At 44.9% G+C, this 15,650-nt stretch overlaps 1 long non-coding RNA gene across 1 annotated transcript; it reads right to left on the reverse strand.

Annotated features, from left to right (window-relative positions):
• Nucleotides 1–14,718: 14,718 nt before the first annotated feature.
• LOC132866774 (uncharacterized) lies at nucleotides 14,719–15,304 on the reverse strand. Its single transcript, XR_009650625.1, has 3 exons — nucleotides 15,038–15,304; nucleotides 14,889–14,956; nucleotides 14,719–14,774 (listed from the first exon to the last, which is right to left on the reverse strand). It is a non-coding gene; the product is annotated as an uncharacterized LOC132866774 (long non-coding RNA).
• Between the last annotated feature and the right edge of the window lie 346 nt (nucleotides 15,305–15,650).

Consider the following 15,650-nt stretch of genomic DNA (forward strand, 5'->3'; position numbering starts at 1 on the left):
TCCAAGTTTGGCAGTTTGGAGGTAGCTTAGGGGGTTATTATCGGTGAAGACGGTAAACTTGGTGCCCAACAGATATTCTCTGAATTTTTCGGAGACAGCCCATTTTAACCCCAAGAGCTCCAATTTCATTGAACTGTAATTAAGCATTCTCCTTAGAGTAACATCAGCTGATAAGGCACGTCACCACTCGACATCTGGCGACTGTTTTGAAGAAGGCGGAAGTTTATCGCCGAAACTGTCAAGGTAACATCTTAAAAAATCCTTGTCTTAAGAAACGAATTTAAAGAATAGTTTCAATAGGTAGACATAATGAACTTTCACTACATATTAGAAATAAGTTATGGAGAAGATTGTGCCAAAGAGGTAAGCTACCTGGAAAAGCTAAAGAAAAAATTGGCGCGACAAAGAAATCATCTCCGCTTCAATCTCCGCTGCCGGGACGAAGGCATCATTCCAGCAAGCCTCTACATAAAAAATCCAATTCCAACAAGAAATGCGGAAAGGGCCATCGAAAAAGCGCGAATGACTCTGGTAAGAGAAAGAATTAGATGCACGACAAACAAAATCAACAACTTAAATACAGAAATAACACAAAGAACACAAGATTTCAAACGCCGGTACAAACTCAGCAAAGACATGGAAAAAAATATGGAAGAACATCTAAATATAATACAAGAACAAGAATTCTCAAAAACAAAAACACGCCATATTAAAAAAAACTAAATAGACTTATCAAAAAGAAACAAAATAAATGCAAGGACAAGCAAATAAATGAAAAATGGATTTGCAACCTGTCTAAACACACACTAACAACAGCAGAACACACTATACTCTCACGGGGACTAAACTATGCCATCACACCAAATAAAATCCCACATGAAGAATTCATATTAGCCACGGAACTAGCATGCAACATGTTACAGGACCAAGGACAGAAGGCCGCATTAAGAAACGAAATAGCAGGCATCCTCACCTCAGCTAAACCGCCACCCAGAAACACAACTAAACAGGAAATGGAAGCCATCAGAACACTCACAAAGAACAAGAAAATAACAATACTACCGGCTGATAAAGGGAGGACCACGGTTATCATGGGCACTAATCAATACGAAAAACAAATGAATGAAATGCTCACGGACCCAAACACACATGAAATACTCAAAAAAGACCCGACGGAGGAAAAGAAAAAAAGACTAAAACTATTACTCAAACCGTTAATGGACAACAATAAAATCGATAAACAAACATACAACCACCTCATCCCCACAGCAGACATCACCCCCCGGATATACGGCACACCGAAAATTCATAAACCCGGAGCACCACTAAGACCCATAGTAGACAGTATAGGATCAGTTACTTACAACCTTTCCAAGACACTGGCAGACATAATTAAACCACTCCTCGGACTCACGGAATACCACTGCAAAAACTCAAAACAACTGGCGAAAGAACTAAAGGAAATCAAGATTAAAAAAGATGAAATTTTCGTATCACATGACGTCATATCCCTCTTTACAAAATGACCGGTCACAAACACTCTCAACATAGTAGAAAACCAGTTAAAAGCAGACAGAACCCTGAAAAAACGTACAAAACTTACAGCACAGGACATAAAACTATTACATTTCATTTTCACTTCCACATATTTCCAATTCAGAGGCACAATTTACAGACAAAAAGAGGGATTTGCAATGGGGGACCCGCTATCTGCCACTCTATGCAACTTTTTTATGGAGGATCTGGAAACCCGAGCCATAGAAACAGCACCGGATGACTGCAAACCTATCTTCTGGAAAAGATACGTTGATGACATTCTTGAAATAACCAAAACAGGTTACACACAATTCACGGATCATCTAAACTCCATAGACAAGACAGGCAACATCAAATTCACACACGAAGAGGAAATGGACAAGACAATAGCTTTTCTGGACCTAAAAATACACCACACAGAAGAAGGGAACATTAAAATCACAACATACAGAAAACCTACACACACACACCGACCAATATCTACTCTGGACATCTGAACATCCCATCGCACATAAAATGTCAGTAATCAGAACACTATACGACCGAGCACAGAGCATCACAGAGGAGAAAGACAGACAGGAGGAGGAACAACACATCCAACAGGCATTAAAAAACTGCCAATATCCACTGTGGGCAAGCCGAAAAGGGAAACTACAGACACAAACAAAGGAAAAAAACAAACAAACAAGGAAAAACACCGAAAAAACAAACCGAGGCTTTGTCACACTACCATACATAAAAGGAGTTACAGAACGCATCCAACGATCCATGAAGAAATACCACATCAACACCCCAGTCAAACCATACAAAAACCTCTGACAGCTGCTAGTTCACCCCAAAGATAAAATACAACTGGACAATAAATGCAACGTCATATATGAAATCCCTTGCCGTTCATGTAATAAAGTTTATATTGGCGAAACGGGCAGATACTTCCATACTCGAAAAAAGAACACCAAATAGAATGTGAAAAAGAAACAACAAAAAGATTCACAAGATCCGAAAAAGAAAAAGCACATCAAGAAAACTTAAAATCAGCCATTTCAGACCACTGTAAACGGCAAAATCATATAATGAATTGGGAAGAGGCCAGAGTCATTCGCGCTGAAGAAAATAGATTCCAGCGTTGGATTTTAGAGGCAATGAAGATACGCAAGCGTGCGCAGAGAACGATGAACCGGGATGAGGGAGCGTACGCGCTGTCGCACACCTGGAGCGCCGTCCTGGAGGAGCGACCTGACAGCAGGAGGCGTGAACTACCTGTCAAATTGGGCGGGACGTTCACGCCTCCTTAGAGTAACATCAGCTGATAAGGCACATCACCACTCAACATCTGGCGACTGTTTTGAAGAAGGCGGAAGTTTATCGCCGAAACTGTCAAGGTAACATCTTAAAAAATCCTTGTCTTAAGAAACGAATTTAAAGAATCGTGTGTTGTTATGTTTGAGTGCAAGTTTTAGTATGTGAAGTTTATGTATGCTTCTTGTTTTTTTTGTAGTTTTACAGTAAATGAAGAATGAATGAAAATAAAAAGATAAATACAAGAAATGTGAAAATCTCTTCAGTGTTAGCTAGCTGCCTACTGCTACAGGAGTTGGAAATGTGGTGGGAGGGCAGCATAGTAAAAAGACATCAGCGCAGCGGGCTCCAGTAAAAAGAAAACAGCACAGCAGGCTCAAGTAAGAAGACTAGCGAGGACATGAGTCTACAATCAAGCAGACAAGAGCAAGAGGCAGTTCAACAAGATGCAGCTGTTCCAGAGCCATCTAGAATAGGAGACTCATTTGAAACACAGGATGCCTGGTCACAAAAATTCTATCAACCATCAAAGTGTTCCAGCAGCGGGTCAACGTCGACAGCCGCCGCCAGAGCACGCGCTAAATCGAAAGCTGCGCAGGCCAAGCTACGTTTTGCCGAACTCGAAGCTAATGTGATGAGGCAGAAAGCTGAACTCGAAGCCAGCCTCCACATCCTCAGCTGCAAAAAGGATGCGGCTGCCGCCAAAGCTGAAGCAGCTGCCTACGAGGAGGAGATTGAAAGCGGGGAGAAACGCTACAGACCGCATGTTCCAGAAAACTCTCTCAATGCAGCTGATCGAGTCGGTAACTATGTCCAGCAACATGTAACGCTGTTTGGCGGAGAACCACAACCAGTACAACATAGCACGGTGAACCCCCAATCTCCACCCACCAACTCATACAGAGATACCACACATGAGCCGCAGCAAGCACAAGACCTCGCCAGGTATCTTATGCGTCTAGAGCTAGTGAGCTCGGGCCTCCTCAAGTTTGATGACCGCCCTGAACATTACTGGTCGTGGAAAGCATCTTTTGTGACTGTCATTCAAGATTTAAATGTGTCACCTAGAGAAGAGTTAGACTTGTTAGTCAAATGGCTTGGAGCCGATTCAGCAGAACAGGCGAAGAGAATTCTCTCAGTGCATACTCTCAATCCTGCCGCTGGCCTCAGCATGGTGTGGCAATGCCTGGAAGACTGCTACAGCACACCAGAGGTCATCGAACACGCACTGCTTAAAAGGGTAGAAGATTTCCCTAAGCTAACAAATAAAGACAGCGCCAAGCTCCGAGAACTGGGTGACATCCTGCTCGAACTGGAATGCGCCAAGGCAGATGGCTTTCTACCCGGCCTCGCCTTCTTGGATACAGCCCGCGGGGTAAATCCCATAGTGGAAAAGTTGCCCTATAGCCTTCAAGAGAAATGGATAACCAAGGGGTCCAGATTCAAAGAAGAACACGGTGTAGCTTTCCCTCCTTTCCCCGTCTTCTCAGAGTTTGTCCGCCAACAGGCCAAAGTGAGAAACGACCCCAGCTTTGCCTTCGCTGCCTCCAGCGGTCACACACCGTTCAGACCTGACAAGTCCATAAAGCCCAGCCAGAAAGCTGCAGTGAGCGTGCATAAAACGGATGTTGCATCCACATCCAATGATGGTCACAACAGCTTTACGGAGAAGAAAACGAGTCAACCAGATCGTGAGTGTCCAATACATAGGAAGCCTCACCCACTCAAAAAGTGCAGGGCCTTTAGACAAAAGACTATTGAAGAACGTAGGGCCTATCTGAGAGACAACCACATATGCTTCAAGTGTTGCGGGTCAATGCAGCACATTGCAAAAGACTGTAAAGAGCTCGTTAAATGTATTGAGTGCAGTAGTGAAAAACATATAGCAGCCCTCCATCCTGGTCCTCCTACGCCCCCAGAGAGTGTCAAACTGGATAAGGAGGAAAGTGGGGAGCTGAACGAAGACACACCAACAGCTGTGTCCAACTACTGCATCGAGGTTTGTGGTAATACAGACACCCCATGCTCATGCGCTAAGATTTGCCTGATCAAAGCCTTTCCTGCAGGGAAAAAAGAGAAAGCAATCAAGATGTATGCAGTACTCGACGAACAGAGTAACAAGTCACTCACAAAGGCAGAGTTTTTTAACCTCTTTGGTGTCAAAGCTAGCCCAGCACCGTACATGCTGAAAACCTGCTCGGGGACAATAGAAACCTCTGGCAGGCGAGCCAACAACTTCATGCTTGAATCCATGGATGGGAACCTACAGCTCCCTCTCCTCACACTGATTGAATGTGACTCGGTGCCTGATGATAGATCAGAAATTCCGTCGCCAGATGTTGCGTACAACCACCCTCACCTCCAGCCAGTTGCACACAAGATTCCTGCTGTGGACCCTGACGCACCCACCCTTCTACTCTTAGGAAGGGACATCCTGAGAGTTCATAAGGTGCGGGAGCAAATCAATGGGCTACACAATGCTCCTTATGCAAACGGCTCGACCTGGGCTGGGTCATCGTGGGTGAGGTCTGCCTGGAGGCTGTCCACAAACCAGACAAAGTCAGTGTGTACAAGGCAAACGTGCTACCAAATGGCCGTACGTCCTTTCTCCGTCCCTGTCCAAACAACATCCGGGTGAAGGAGGACTACAGTGGCAAGTTACACCATCATAAATGCCTCTCCTCCACCCATGGGGATAATGTTGACTCTGTCTGCAAACACAGAAAGGCTGGGACACTCCGTCTTTGAAAGCTCAAGAGATGACGACAAATCAGCGCTCTCAATGGATAAAGCGTTCCTGACCATCATGGACAACAACGTCTATCAGGATGATGACCACAGCTGGGTAGCACCTCTGCCGTTCCGGTCACCACGATGACTCCTTCCCAGCAACCGGGAACAAGCAGTGAATCGTCTTGCCTCACTCCGGAAAACACTGGAGAGAAAGCCAGAAGTGAAAAGTCATTACATCGAGTTCATGCAGAGAATGGTGGACAACGACCAAGCTGAGCGTGCACCACCTCTGTAGCCAGGTAAAGAACACTGGTACCTGCCCACATTCGGTGTGTATCACCTGAAGAAACTGGGTCAGATAAGAGTAGTGTTTGACTCGAGTGCTGAATATCAAGGCACTAGCCTAAACGATGTGCTCCTCAGCGGGCCTGATCTGAATAACACACTGCTAGGAGTGCTGCTTAGATTCAGAAAAGAGCTAGTCGCTGTTACAGCAGATGTGCAGCAAATGTTTTACTGCTTTGTGGTCAGAAGTGATCATAGAGACTACCTCCGTTACCTCTGGTACAAGGACAATGACTTAAACAAGAAAGTGGTGGAGTACAGGATGAAAGTCCATGTATTTGGAAATACACCGTCCCCAGCCATTGCCATATACTGCATGAGGTGAGCCGCTGAGGGAGGTGAAGCTGAATACGGCTCTGATGCAAGACAGTTCGTAGAGCGTCAATTCTATGTCGATGATGGGCTGACCTCTGTTGCAACCCTTGAGCAAGCAATAGACCTCATTATGAGAACCAAACAAATGCTCGCAGAGTCTAATTTAAGGCTACATAAGGTGGCATCAAATAGCACACAGGTGATGGAAGCCTTACCTGAAGAAGACCGGGCCAAAGACCTGAAAGACTTGGAACTCGGAGTGGATCCTCTCCCTCTCCAGAGAAGCCTGGGCCTCTCCTGGAACCTAGAAACAGACAGCTTTACCTTCCTAGTGTCTCGGGAAGAGAAGCCATACACACGAAGAGGTATCTTGTCCACAGTTAATAGTCTGTATGACCCTTTGGGGTTTGTCGCTCCTGTAATAATGCAAGGAAAAGCATTAGTGAGAGAACTGTCAGCAGAGCAAGGGTGGGACACTCCACTCGACCCAGACAAAGAGTTTCAGTGGAACACATGGAGAGACTCACTAAAGTGGCCTACTTAAGAGCCATCAGCGCTGACAACAAACCACATGTGGGCTTCGCCATGGGAAAGTCCAAGCTGGCCCCTCGGCCTGCCCATACCGTCTCCCGTCTCGAACTCTGTGCGGCTGTACTAGCTGTCCAGCTGTATGAGCTGATCAGAGATGAGATGGACATCGATGTGAATGTTGTCAGGTTCTTCACAGACAGTAGAATTGTGCTTGGCTGCATCCATAATTCATCAAGAAGATTCTATGTGTATGTATCCAACAGGGTGACTCGTATCAGACAGTCTACCCATCCAGACCAGTGGTCCTACATCCCCACGGATCTGAATCCTGCAGACCATGCTACAAGGTTTATGCCTGCAGCAGAACTACAGCAAAGCAGTTGGCTATCTGGTCCCAGTTTTCTCACATGTGAGCATATAGAGCAGACCCTGGAACCCGATGTCTTCACCCTGGTGGAGCCTGACGTAGATGCTGAGATTCAGCCTGAGGTTGTGGTCCTGGCTACCAGAGCCCTGGATGCTCGTTTGGGCTCACAATGGTTCGAAAGATTCTCTAATTGGAGAAGCCTCTGCAAAGCTACAGCCAGGCTAATCCATGTTGCAGCATCCTTCAAAGGAAGTTCAGCCAGCTTGGAGCACAAGAGGTGGGGCTCCTTCCGAGATACACTCACCACAACCGAGCTGTCATACGCAAAGAGTGTTATCATCTGTGCTGTTCAGCATGATGCCTTTGAAAATGAACTGAAATGCCTTGGAGAAGGCAAAGCACTACCCAAACAGAGTCCACTCAATAAACTCAATTCAGTGACCGATGAAAATGGCCTGCTGCGGGTCGGAGGTCGCATCTGATCCACCTCGGACCTGTCGAGGGAAGAGAAACATCCTTTGATTATCCCACGCACTCACCACATCGCTACACTTCTGGTGAGGCATTACCATGAACAAGTAGTTCATCAGGGTCGTCATATAACAGAGGGTGCCGTCAGAGCAGCAGGATACTGGATTATCGGAGGAAAACGCCTGGTGTCTTCTGTCATTCACAAGTGTGTGACCTGCCGCAAGCTTCGTGGGCGTCTGCAAGAGCAGAAGATGGCAGACCTGCCTGTTGACAGGCTCACTCCAGAACCTCCTTTCACTCATGTATAGTGCAGCGGTTAATTGCATATTTCATAAGAATCCTTCAAATGGTGACACAAGCATGAAATTCTCCACAAATATGCTTTAATGTCCTCTCTTTTAGAAAAGGTCCTGGCCACGCCAAAAATTCAAGATGGCCGCCATTTTCCAAGATGGCTGCCCGAATGTGACAATTTTGTTATTTTCCCTCTTTTCTTAATTTAATTTTCCAAGTGAACCATGTTTATGCTCTTATATGCTAATTTTACAGATTTTGTTGTCTCTGATATAAATTTAAGAAGGTTAACCTTCAATGTGGTGCCCAAAATGGCTGCTACTCCTTGAAAATTATGATTTATCCATTGTAAATTGAGCATATTTAACACACACATGCAATTGTTTCTGGATGTGGATCTTGGTTGGTGTGGTGCAGATCCCATTCAACCGTTTTTTATAAACTACAGTTGTGACTGTGATTGCAACGACCTTATGAGGCCATCCCGCCAACCAAAGCCGCTCTTCTCCAACATACCAAGCGTGCTGCCTACCAGGCCGGTTGTGTGTGGGGCCAGGCAACCCTGTGTCAGCCTGAACCTGAGAGTCCTGCTGACTGGGGATGACAGAAGTCTGGTGAACAGTGGCACGTTTTCTGGACGGCCAATGCTCCCATAGCCAAGAGCTGTGAGCAACTGACCAAATGTGGTTGCAAAACCAGCTGCCGTGGTAGATGCAAGTGCTTCAGGCTGGGCCTTGTGTGCACAGCACTCTGCTCCTGCAAATGTGAACTGTAGATAAATTTTGCGCATTGATTTTGTTTGTCTTTTGGTGGATGGCATGCGTTGTCAGACCATCACTTTTGGGATTATTGTGACTTCCTACAGCCTAAAGGTTTTTTATATAGTTGCAAATAAGTTAGAGTTAAGTTAGTCATAAGTGTTTAGAGTTAAGTGTTAGAGTTAAGTGTGTTTTAGAGTTAAGTGTTAGAGTTAAGTTAGTCATAAGTGTTTTATAGTTATAAGATATGTATAAGATTGTGTAACAGTATTACTAATGTAGATATTAAGATAACACTAGAGGGCAGTAACAGATACGAGATAAGATAACATAGAAGTTATAGATGTCACTGTAAGTAAAACAAATCGAATCCTGTTGCTTTCTTTTCAATGCAGTTCAATGCAATTTTTTTTTTTTGTTGTTGGATATCTTCGCTGATTGCGCATAATAGAACAACATTTTCTTCTCTTCTTTATTTTCTCTGGGGCTGGAGCCAGGTTCGCCTGGTTTGGTGGCCCCATGATAACTGGGCTGTGCCCAGTGCCACTGCTGGTCTGTGGCTCGATACGGAGCAGGCAGAGCTGGGCTCTCCTAGCTCCGATAGTTTAGGTTGGACTTGGAGGTCTTCTTTGTTTAAATCTTGAATGACATGGTAGATTGTGGGAAACAGTTCATTATCACAATCCCATGATTTAAAATTCATTTAAATGGAAAAAGCATGTTTATTTCAACAGATATATGGTCTCCGTGTGAGATTGCCAGATACTGATGGTGGCCATCTTGAAAAAAGGTCGCCATCTTGAATTTTCACGTGGCCAGGATCCTAATCTGAAAGAGTATATCCAGGAGGGTATCTGTGCAAAATTTCATGCTTGTGTCACCATTTGAAGGATTTTTTTAGTTATCTGCTCCACTAGTAGGCCTTGATGTCTTTGGGCCATGGGTCATTGTGACACGCAGAACAAGAGGAGGAAGTGCAGACAGTAAGCACTGGGCAGTGATTTTCACATGCATGTCAACCCGGGCTGTCCACTTTGAGCTCGTTGAGTCCATGACTTCAGACAGCTTTATCAACGCCCTGAGAAGATTTTTCACCATCCGTGGTCCAGCCAGGCTTCTCCGCTCTGACAGAGGGACTAACTTTGTTGGAGCCTGTAAAGAGCTGGGCATTGACATGGAAGGCCCAACAGTAACAGCTTACCTCCAAAGCAGGGGGTGCTCATGGCTTTTCAACCCGCCACATTCTTCACATATGGGGGGGGCTTGGAAAAGGCTCATTGGTGTTGCCAGGCGCATCCTGGATGCCATGCTGCTCCAGACAGGACACACTCGCTTGACACACGAGGTGTTGAGCACTCTTTTGGCCAAAGTCATGGCTATAATGAATGCGAGGCCCCTTGTGCCCGTGTCCTCTGACCCAGACGCACCCACAGTTCTTACTCCAGCGATGCTTCTGACTCAGAAGATAAGCTCAGTCTCCGCGCCTTCTGGCAACTTCCAGCTGGCAGAATTACATGGAAAGCAGTGGAAGCATGTCCAGTGCCTCACAAACACCTTCTGGAAGAGATGGAGGAGAGACTACTTGTCCACGCTTCAGGGCCGACGCAAGTGGACCGACAAAAGGCCAAGTGTCAAGACCGGCGACATCGTCCTGCTCAAGGACAGTCAAGCCCACAGGAACGAATGGCCTGTGGGAGTGATTGTCAACACTCTTCCCAGTGGGGACAAGAGGATCCGGAAGGTGGAAGTGAAGATTGTGAAAGATGGAACTGTGAAAGTACTTTTGAGACCTATCTCAGAGATCGTCATTCTCCTTTCAGAAGAAAGCTAGAAGACCGTATCCTTTTGAAGTTTTGAGTGAAATTTGTGTTAAGGTTAAAGTTTATAGTGGCATAATAGTAATATGTCAAGCGGGGAGTATTCTGCCTTTTGAAAAGGATATTGGGTTATATGTAGTTTGGTCAGTTGGTCTGGTGGATGCTGCCACCTAGTGGACTTAATGTGCAATAGCACTATCGGATGCATGGGTTCCACTTCCTGTTAAATTGTTGAGTCTGACTCCACGACTTCATAACGCCACGCTGTCATGCATTGTTGTTTTTTACACACACTTGAGCTCTGGACGATTTATGTCTGTAAGTAGCCTATGTATTTTGTGTTTGAACATAATGAGTTGAAATTATGGTAAAATCTGATAGTTTAGTTTTCTGGTAATTAATAAGATGTTTGTTTCCTAGTATTTTGATGCTAGTCGAACAAGGCTTGTAATGTCCATGGAAACTAAAAGATGCAGTGTGTTGTTATGTTTGAGTGCAAGTTTTAGTATGTGAAGTTTATGTATGCTTTTCTTTTTTTTTGTAATTTTACAGTGAATGAAGAATGAATGAAAATAAAAAGATAAATACAAGAAATGTGAAAATCTCTTCAGTGTTAGCTAGCTGCCTACTGCTACAGGAGTTGGAAATGTGGTGGGAGGGCAGCATAGCGCTCATCTCCAAATATTCGCTCCATTAGACGTTGAAATGTACTTGGTGAGTTACAAAGTCCGAATGGCATACAGTTGAATTCGAATAGGCTGAAGGGTGTGCAGAACGCCGTCTTCTGTTTGTCCTTTTCAGCCATTGGAATCTGATTATACCCAGCTGTTAAGTCTAGAGTGGAGAACAACGTTGCACCCGCCAATGCATCCAGGGATTCTTCTATCCATGGTAAGGGATAGGCATCTTTCCTGGTCTTTGCATTTAGTTGGCGATAGTCCACACATAGTCGAATGGATCCATCCTTTTTCTGTACCACTACTATTGGGGCAGAGTAGGGGCTGCAGCTCACCCGGACAATGTCTCTCTCCAACAGGTCTTGGATATGAGCCTTAACTTGCTTGTATTGGGATGGTGGGAGCCTACGGTAGCGTTGTCGTACCGGTGTTTCATCGACTACGGGGATCTCGTGCTCTATTAAGCTAGTGCAACCAACATCACCCTCCCCCTGACTAAACACTGTGCTATACTGCTGGAACAGTGCTTTCCCTTCTTCTTGTTGGTCAGGAGACAAGGCTGGCCAGGACAAGTGAGACAGGTCGAGAGCATTCTGTTCTACACTCAACGATCATACAACTGCCACACACCCACCATTATCTGTCTTTTCTTCAAATGTTAAGACTTGGCTGTTTATCTGCTTGGTGACACAAAAGAGTTGACCCAGCATAGTATGAGATGGAAGTCACACGTCTCTGGTTTCAACATTGACCACCGGCACTGATATCTCTCCCTGATGCAAAGATACCAAAGCCCTAGACATTAGGATGCCAGGAGGAAGACAAGTATCTGTAGGTTCAAATAAAACAGCATTAGCCAAGGGCCCTACGTGCTGGTTGCCTCTGGCTGAAACTAGCTTAACAGAGCCAGCTGGAATACACACAGAAGCGCGCCCCGCTACTTTAACTCCCCCCAGACACCCGGTAGGTGGCAAACAATCCCACTGATGACATTCTGTAAATGCTTGCTTCCACACCTCCCCTGCCGCCTGGACAGTAGGAGCTTGAAACAAAGCAGAGCCATGCTGTTGAAACAGTTCATTGTAACACTGGCTAATTACATTCATCCCCAACAGCCCTGGTACTCTAGACTTTTGTGTTTTTGTGTAAGGGTCACTCGAGTCTTGAACTACAAGAACACCCATGTTCGTAAGTGTTCTACCCAGGATGTGGATGTCCACCTCCAAGTACCCCAAATACGGAATTTGTAACCCATTGGCTGCTCTGAGTTGAAGTCAGCGACATGGTTGGAGCTGTCCCGACAATGACTGAAAGTGTTTGTGAAAGAACTCTGCTGTAAGTGTTGTCACCATCAAACCAGTGTCTAGTAAACATGGAACAGTAGTCTCTTGCATTACAACTTCTACCACTGGACACTCCCCCATAAGCTTACTGAGAGAACTTAAAGGTACGGTTGAACCGATGTTACCCGTTTCTGGTGTGTGGCTCACTACACCAGTGGGGACTAGTTTCCCTGTATGTCTGCTGTGCTAGCTCCCACACCCCCTGTGGAATGTGATGTTTGGCTGTCCTTGTAGCACTACTTGGCCCCCGCCCACTCCGACAAAATCTTGCAATATGGCCAACTTGATTACACTTCAAACAGATGGCCTTCCCTGTTGGGTCGTAGCGGTAAATTTTAGCTGGTCTACTCATGGCTGCTGCTGTAGTCTGAGGGTGTGTGCAAGTCAGAGCAAAATGTTTCAACAAAAGATCTAGTTGAGCTTGTTGTTTACAAAGGGTCTCTTTCAACTCTAACCAGTCATTAGAGGGCTTAGTCATTACAGTTTGACTATCCACTTTACACTCACCCATCACCTCTGCTTGAGTATCACAGGAGTATGCACGGGCCCAAGGGGCACCAACATGTTCACCTTCTTCCACCCATCGGATGGCTTCACTACGGATGGCTAGAAAGGAAGCATTAGGATTAAGTTGCAATGATCGTTTTAGTTCTCTTCGAAGCATGCTATCTCTAACATGTTCTATGAATTGGTCCCGTACCAGATGGTCACTATTAGCAATAGCTGTGGGACTTCTACGTTTAATAACCTCCATTAAAGACAGCAATGCATGTGAGAATTCTCTTAACGACTCCCCCTCCAACTGTCTCCTTTGAAAAAAACTGTTTCTGTAATCCAATATATGACTGTGAACAGCCGTATAGTTCTAGCAAGATGTCAAAGATTCGGTTGTAGTCTTTTCTATCTGCCACAGGGCGGAATTTGATTTCAGTTTTTGCTTCACCATCTAGATGGTCATAAACAAACAATGCTTGTTCTGAGGGAGGCATGTGGTGACTTTCCAAGGACCTGCGCATCTCCTCAACCCAATCTTCAATTGTCAACCCGTCTGAGGAGTTGCCCGAAAACCTAGGGCATTTCCTCTCCCTTGGTATGAATACATATCGGTCTGAACCAGGATTATGAGTGTCAGTTAAGTCACTGGGGCCAGCCTGCTGTGATGAATTACTAGCAGATTCTGACCTAGAAGTAGCACTAGCTTCAGAGGCTCTCAGCCGATCATTGTCAGCCTGAAGTTGTTGCACACATTCAGTCAAAAGTCTTATTTGTTCTTCCATATTAACTGGGTCAGACATGGTTACCAAGCCAGTTATTCACCCACTAAACTTGCAGGCATTCCTTCTCCAGTCTTCCTTAATAGCGCTGCTCTTCAGTCAATAGCCACTGTTTTGCTTAATACAAACCAAAGGAATGGAACAAAAACACTGAGTGCCACCAATATACAAAGACTGTAAGCCAACTGTAGGTGCCCGTTGTCCTATCTCAGCACAGAAAAATAGCCGACTATGCCATTTGTGACCCTTCACTAGCAGACAACGGTTTAGAAATAAGGCACACAGGAACCCAAACAGTGCTGAGAAAGTACAACTTCTTTATTAAAGAATAGGTTTAAAAGTATAAAATTTTAATCTTTAATATTCTCTTTTTATTATAAAAGCACAGCCAATAATTTGGTTGGTCAACACAAGACACATGCAACTTGGCTTAGAGTACAGGGATAAAGAAAATCACAAAGAAGGGTAGAAATCTTCACTCACTGGTTACACACCCTTATTAGTTAAATTCACACCAGTCCATTAATTCACAGCAACATGACCCAAAGTCAGATAAGAAACGTACACACTTAAGAGGATTCAAACCACTGCACACGGTATATCACTCTTGTTAGAACACAACAAACCCAGTGAGGATTCTCCCAAAACAAAACAAATAAGCAAAGCAAATTCTATGCTCCCTGACCCCAGGGTAGTATAGAGCAGCTGCATATGCCAAGGCTAGATGGGCACTCAGTAAAATTCCTAACCAAGGAAACCGGCACGATCCAAGAAAATAACATAATAAAAATATAAAACAAATGAAAGCAAAACAGTGACTGTTAACGTTCTGCCACCACTGTACACCATCCTAAAACACACATTGATACAATGCATACAAAAGAATGTGTCCTGAATGTGCTACATGTTAAATTTTTTTTCTTAAGGCTCGTGGCCTACCTGCGCTATGGTGGCGTCATGCCAATTAGCTTACTCCAGCTCCTGGCCCAACTTCCCCGCTGGTACGGCTTGCATCTACAACGCAGTTCAATTTTAGCAAGGTTTACTGCCTAACACAAACAATATCGTACTGACACAGCATCGATGTGCGTGAAGGTGTAAGTGTGTGTGTGGTGTGCGCGTGCATACCTGACCACACAAACCACCGAGGGCACACCGCATACGTCTTGTTGGCTTCTCTCGGATACCAGCTATACCTAAACAATTACGGTCATCAGTCCCGCATTCACCAACCCAGGTCTTACAAAACCCTTAATCAAATTACATAGCCTACTCACCAACAACCATGCACGTTGAAGGCTAGTAATTTCGCCTCACTGTTGGAGTGATATTTCAAAGCTTCAAAAGTTTCACTCGTAGTGTAACTGAAGACTTCTAGACCTCACCAGCCAACTTGACGATGGTGCCCTGGCGAATGCTACAACTCATGTACTGCAAACCGCTAATGAGACCAAACGATACTTTGGGACCCAACGCAAGATTTCAAGGGCTCTCTATGAGCGTCAAAGTAAAAGTCTCCCACTTACAGCTACTCCATTCTGCCGGTTACACTATCTTACCAAACAAATTACAACTTAACATCGCTAACAAGCGCACTGCCACCAACAGTTTGGGGGTGGAACTGCACCAGTGATTATTGAATTCTCCGGTTGTTCTTCTCGCCAGTTGATTGACAGAACAGGGTCACTTCAGGGGCCAATCAAATTAGAGGCGGGGCCACGGCCCCTGTGACCCCGCACCTAGAACCACCCCTGAACATAAAATGATTATTCATCATTAATATCATAAATACATACTTCTGTTTGTTTTTTTATATAACAAACCAAACCGTTTGAATATCGATTGAAATTTGAGGAAGTTACAGTCATCTGAAAAGCACATATCGCTACC

Source organism: Neoarius graeffei, chromosome 18 (genome assembly GCF_027579695.1).
Source record: "Neoarius graeffei isolate fNeoGra1 chromosome 18, fNeoGra1.pri, whole genome shotgun sequence".
Lineage (NCBI taxonomy): Eukaryota > Metazoa > Chordata > Actinopteri > Siluriformes > Ariidae > Neoarius > Neoarius graeffei.